We start from the raw sequence: 5,863 nt of genomic DNA, 5'->3' as shown, positions 1-5,863 counted from the left end.
TTCTGTTATTATTATTTAAAAATTGCTGTTGTTCTTGTTATTATGATACTATTATTATTATTATTATTATTATTATTATTAATTTTCTTGATTTTACAGGAGAATGTAAAAGTACTAAGGAATATGTACTTTGCTCAAGTATCAGAGCTGGGGTTTGAACCTCAGTCTCTTTGGTAGAAACTCTATGTTCTCTACAACTTTTGGCAGGTCACACTTTCCACTGACAATCCTAAACCTACTTAATATGCTGGGACATGAAAATTTCTCACTGCTCCGACATCAGATTTTTTACCTGGTTTCATATGAGAAACTAAAGATGTTGCTTTGGCCAGAGCTGGGAGTATCTTTAAATTGAATCTAGTTCCACCTATTGAAACATAATAACTTTCAGAGTAATCTAGTCTCTTTATTATTAGTGCTACAAGTTGTCGAAATCTCTTTTGAGTTGGTAGTTAAAAGGCCTGGCCACATTTGCAACGTTATTGTTGCTGGCTAAAATGCTTAGCAACAACACAAACATCCCTCAGAATCAAATTATCAGATGTACTGACAAGATTCTCCTCGATTTAATAGTGTAGTAAATGATGGCTAGGAGATGTTCTTTGAAGCTGCAGAGGCAAATGTAAAAGCTAATTCGATTCTCAAATGAATAAAAGTGAGAAACTGTTCTTATAAACCTGATATTACCAGAGACAGGCCTTGTCTGAGGGAGGAGAGAGGAGCAGGATTTGTTTTATTTCTGATCATAAAGAGCTGGGCTCTGTGACCGCACAGGTCTGACCTTGGGCTCCCAGGGGACAGACTTCCGACTCAGCCAAGAGTGATGCTTACTTTACCCTCAGTTCCCCCTGGAGCTGCCTGGGAGAGGAAGGCGACCCCCGAAGAAGCATCCAAGGCTTTGGGGAAATCAGATCTCTTGTTTATCAGACTTTGCCAATACATATCAGTATTTCCTGAGAGGAAAAGGGATCTCAGATGACCCTGGCTGGTGGCTTCCCAATTACTCAATAGGGCCCTAGGTTCTCACAAAGCTATGTCAGGGGTACAGGGTAGGAAGACTTGGAAGAGATTCATGACCTGAAATTTGCTTCGATTTATTTATATATTAGGGGTAAGATATTATTTAGGGAGAGAAGACTCCCTAAATAATATCTTTATTTATTATATCTAATAAATATCTAATAATATCTAAATAATATCGCTAAAAGCTGGGAACCCCAGCAGTCTGCTCGCTTAGACAAGGAAAGCTGGGCAAAGGCTACACTCCAATAAACCAGTTTTCTGACACCAATCGGGAGCCCAACAACTCAATTCAGTTCTGACGCTAACTACCTGAGATCAGTGTTAAAGTCCACACATTAGGGGCTCAGCCTCACAAGAGTCTTTTTACCTCAGACGTGAGCCCCAGGCCCCAGGTTCCTCCCGCGCTTCCGCCTGACCAACTTAGCTATGCATTCAGATTCGATCATTTACTCGAAGGACTCATGGCATCCAGGAAGCGCCTCTACTGGTGACCGTTGCTTTATTATAACGGCGACAAATAAACAGCCAGATGAAGAGATTTACAAGGTGACAGGATTTGGAAGGGTCCTGAGAGCAAGACCCCATGGAGTCTGGGGTGCAGCACCCTGACTGTGCAGCATTAATATGGTCGCCACTACGGCAATGCCTCCCTGAACAAGCCCGATCCCATCTGATCATGGAAGCTAAGCAGGGTCGGGCCTGGTTAGTACTTGGATGGGAGACCACCTAGAAAGACCGGGTGCTGTAGGCGTAAAAAATAAAATATAAAGGATTGTAAGCTGACAAGGTCCTTTGCAATTTATGAGGTCAACCAAGGGTTGCCTCCCCTAAACAACAACAACAACAACAACAAACATATGGTCACCAACCAGGAAGCTCCCTGAGTCTCGAATTCCAGAGTTTTTTGCCTAGGTTCCGTCCCACGGGCGTGACGGAGTAATCACTGACCACGTGCTTGAACTCAGTGAGGCCCTGGCTGTTCTCACCTCCCAGGAGGTCTGGGCACGTGTGAGGCTGGAAGCTCTCAGCCTTTATAACCGCTTGGTCTCTCTGGCACGGCCAGACCATCCTTGAAACTGTCCAAGGGTCCACCAGGAGTCACCTCAGCAGTGTAAACACAGGTGGGGTTTGAAGGGGTTCCTTACGAATAACGTGAAACGTTCCATCACTCAGGAAATTCCAAAGGCTTTTAAAGTTTTGTGCCAGGAACCAGGGACGATGACCAGATATTTATTTTTCTTAATCCTACCTCAAGGGGCAAGGTTGACACCCCGCTTTCTCCGTCACCCCAGCATAGCTGTCTAGAGCTGGCTGGCTGTTTTCCAAGTCATAAAGTGGCAGAGCAGGGAGACAGAGCCGTCGGTTATTGTCAGAGGAGTAAAATGAGATTCAGACAGGCCAAGCAGCCCAGCCGCTGGGTGGCAAAGCTGATCTCGAACCCTGAGGGCTCTCAGCTTCTCCGGAGTGTTCCCAGTTTGTTTCCCCTGGTGCTATAACCAAGTATCACGAACTCAGTGGCTTAACACGGCCACACGTCTATTACCCTTCTGGAGGTCGGATGCTGAACTGGGGTGTGGGGCTGTGTTCCTTCTCCAAGAACGTGTCCTTGCTCTTCCCAGCTTCCAGAGGCCACCTACGTCTTCTCACACGTGACCCCACTTCCTCTGTCTTCGATGCCAACGAAGTAAATAGCACGTTCAAATCTATCTCTCCTTCCCTTTGCCTCCGTGGTCATGTGGCCTTCTGTTTGACTGCGAGCCTCCTGCGGTCCCCTATGAAGACCCTGTGATTACACCTGGACAATCCAGGATAATCTCCCCATCTCCAGATCTTTAACTCAATCACAGCAGCAAAGCCTCATTTGCCTTATACATCATAGCTTCACAGGTTTGGGGGATGAGGGAGGGCCCTTATTCAGGAGGCTTTGACCCCAGGGGACAGTCTGCGATGTTTGGAGGCATTTGGGTCATAAGGACTGAGGGCTGCCACCAGCATCTAGTGGGTAGAGAGAGGCCCGGGATGGAGCTAAATATCCTACAGGGCACAAAATGGCCTGCTCAGAATAAAGGAATCTTTGGTTTAAAATATCAATAATGCTGCAGGTAAGAAACCCCATCTCAGCCCCAAAAGAGGAGGGAAAAGAATCCTAATAATTTCAGTCTCTCTCTCTCTCTCCAGATTTACTTGGCCCTCTCCATGGGACAGGGAGTGAGAAACCCTATTTATCAGAAAAATGGGACAGTGACGGAGGCACACGAATAAGCAGGCAGGCTCTTTGTGCTTCCAAAGCTTCAGAAACAATGAGCAGTCTGTCTGCTCCCTTGGTCTAGCCTGTCCCCAGACGCAGCAAGCCTTCCTGTCGCCGACCCATGTGGTAGAATAATAAACCTGCCGGGGACAGCAGGGGAGGCAGGAGACCCCGCCACGGGTCACTGAAGCCTGTCCTTACAGCACCTGTGAGCGTGGACTCCAGGCCTGTTCGGAATGCTTTGCCATGTTTTCACAGAGGAGAGGTGTGTCCTTTTCGAGGTTCAGATGATGGGGAAGCGGGGAAGAGAGGGCTCTGTGAGCTCTGAGCTGAGCCATTTTCTACAATATTGTTTACGAACGATGAGGGTTTGGCGATGGCGGGTGTGGGAAAGTGCCAGCCGTACACAAAGCTCAGGGGAACGACCTAGAAGCTCGCGGTCCCAGTTGTTTGTGTAAATCTCCATCAGTCGGGTGGTGAAAAGGAATGCATTTTAGGTTTGCATCCTTTGTACTTTGGTGTCTTGGTGACTTGAGTGTGAGGCATAGATAAACGGGATAAGGACTCAGAGCTATTTTATTTTTATGCAGAGGGCAAAACTCTGAGCAGAGACCCACCCGTAAAGTTCTCTTCCAAACAGCTTTTTCTCAGCTAAGGCTGGAAGCTGCAGGGGCTTCGGTAAACCAGCAGATTCCAGCAAATGAGACTTCTTTGGACTCTGTCTCAGCTTGAACCAAGGAACTGAGTGACCGCTGTGGAAGTCGGGTCCTCAGTCAGCAGGAAAATAGATGGGCAAAAGGAATTTTTACATTACATTGGAGCAAAAAAAAAAAAAAAAAGTCGTCCTTCTTTTTACGCCAGGAAAAAAAAGAAGAAAAATAGCCACTGCTTCCTGTGTTCGTAGTTATATAAGTTATGTAGTTATAGAGCATTTAAATTCTTCCCTTCAATGCAAAGAAAACCAATAATTTTGAAATGGCTTCATTGATCAAAACATAACTACCTCTGCGAACATTTATACATACCACAAAAGACATAAGCCTTCTTTACGTTAGCACGAATATTATCTTGTTACGGTTAATAGTTATGGAACTGCCTATGAAGTCCCAGGCATTGTGTAAGGGCACTATGAAGGGGTTATCTAATTTAATCTTCATCCTAACCCTCAGCCTTAGGTGTTGCTTGTTGACTTATAGATGAGAAACAGGCTCAGAGAAGTGAAGTCACTTGTCTAACACCACACCACTGGTAGAGTGTCAGAGAAGGCATTTTGAACATAGATTTGGCTGACCACAAGGCCCCTCTGAAGCACTGTCTGATAGAATTTTCACCCAGACCAACCCTCTGTATTCTACACGCAGAATGGATCTTGGGTGGTGACCAGAATCTCATCCTGTAGCTTTCTTTCTTATCCTGTCTTCGATGAGTTTTGGCATCAGAGTTATGCTGGACTCACACAATAAACTAGGAAACGTTTCTGTGGAATTGGCATTCTTTCTTTCTCAAACACGTGGAGCATTCGCCAGGGAAGCCATCTGAGCCTTGAGTGTTCTTTGCTACAATTTCATTTTCTTCACGTTCTCTATTTCATCTTGAGTGAGCTTTCTGTAGGTTGTGTCTTTCAGGGAATCTGTCCATTTCAGCCAAGTTGTTGAATTTATGGACATAAAGCTGTTCGTTATACGAATCACCTTATTATCTTCTATCTAGAGAATCTGTAATGATGTCAGCTTTCTCTCTGCTATTGGTACTCGTGTGCTCTTTCTAGATCAGTCTGGTTAGATGTTTATCAATTGTATCGACGTTCTCAAAGAATCACTTTTAGTTTTATTAATCTTCTGTTTTCTGTTTCCTGTATCTCCGCTCTGATATTTATTACATCCTTTCTTCTGCTTGCTTTCAATCTAGCATGCTCTTCCTTTTCTGTTTTAAGGTGGAAGCTGAGGTCGTCGATTTGAGACCTTCATAGTTTTCTAGTAAAGGTATTTAAGGCCATGAATTTTTCCCTAGGCTCCGCCTTCACAACGCTCCACACCTTTTCAAATGTGGTATCATCATTTTCATTCAGTTCGAAACACTTTCCCTATTGATTTCATCTTTCACCCATGGTTTATTTAGAAATACGCTATTAAGTGCCCCAATATTGGAGTTGTCTAAAGATGTTATTGATTTCTAATTTAATTCCATTATAGCTAGTAAACCTATTTTGAATGACTTGACTCTTTTAACTCTACTGGAACTTGTATTTAGGTCTAGGATATAGTTTATGTGGTGAACCGTTCCGTGTGGACATTCAAAACACACGGAGAAGATCGTGCGTGTCCTGCCACTGTTGGGTGCAATCTCATACAAATGTTATTTCAGTAAAGTCAGTCCAACGCTATTCAAGTCTTCCGTGTCCTTGCTGATTTTCCATTTGCTCGTCGTGTCAGTCATCGAGAGAGGAATTCGACAGTTCTGTTTATAGTTGCGAGACTCTTTCTCTTGGCATTTCTCCGTTTTCATTTTGTGTCTTTTCAAGGGCTGTTATTTGGCATGGAAGCATGTGTATCTTCTGGAGTAAATGACCCCTTCATTATTATGAAGCAAACT

General features: G+C 44.4%; 1 pseudogene; it reads left to right on the top strand.

Moving 5' to 3' along the window:
- Positions 1-1,655: 1,655 nt before the first annotated feature.
- Positions 1,656-1,774, top strand: LOC111738613 (annotated as a pseudogene).
- The last annotated feature ends 4,089 nt before the right edge of the window (positions 1,775-5,863 follow it).

The sequence above is a fragment of the Pteropus vampyrus genome, unplaced genomic scaffold, assembly GCF_000151845.1.
Source record: "Pteropus vampyrus isolate Shadow unplaced genomic scaffold, Pvam_2.0 Scaffold40, whole genome shotgun sequence".
NCBI lineage: Eukaryota > Metazoa > Chordata > Mammalia > Chiroptera > Pteropodidae > Pteropus > Pteropus vampyrus.
This window is presented reverse-complemented; position numbering and strand designations above follow the sequence as displayed.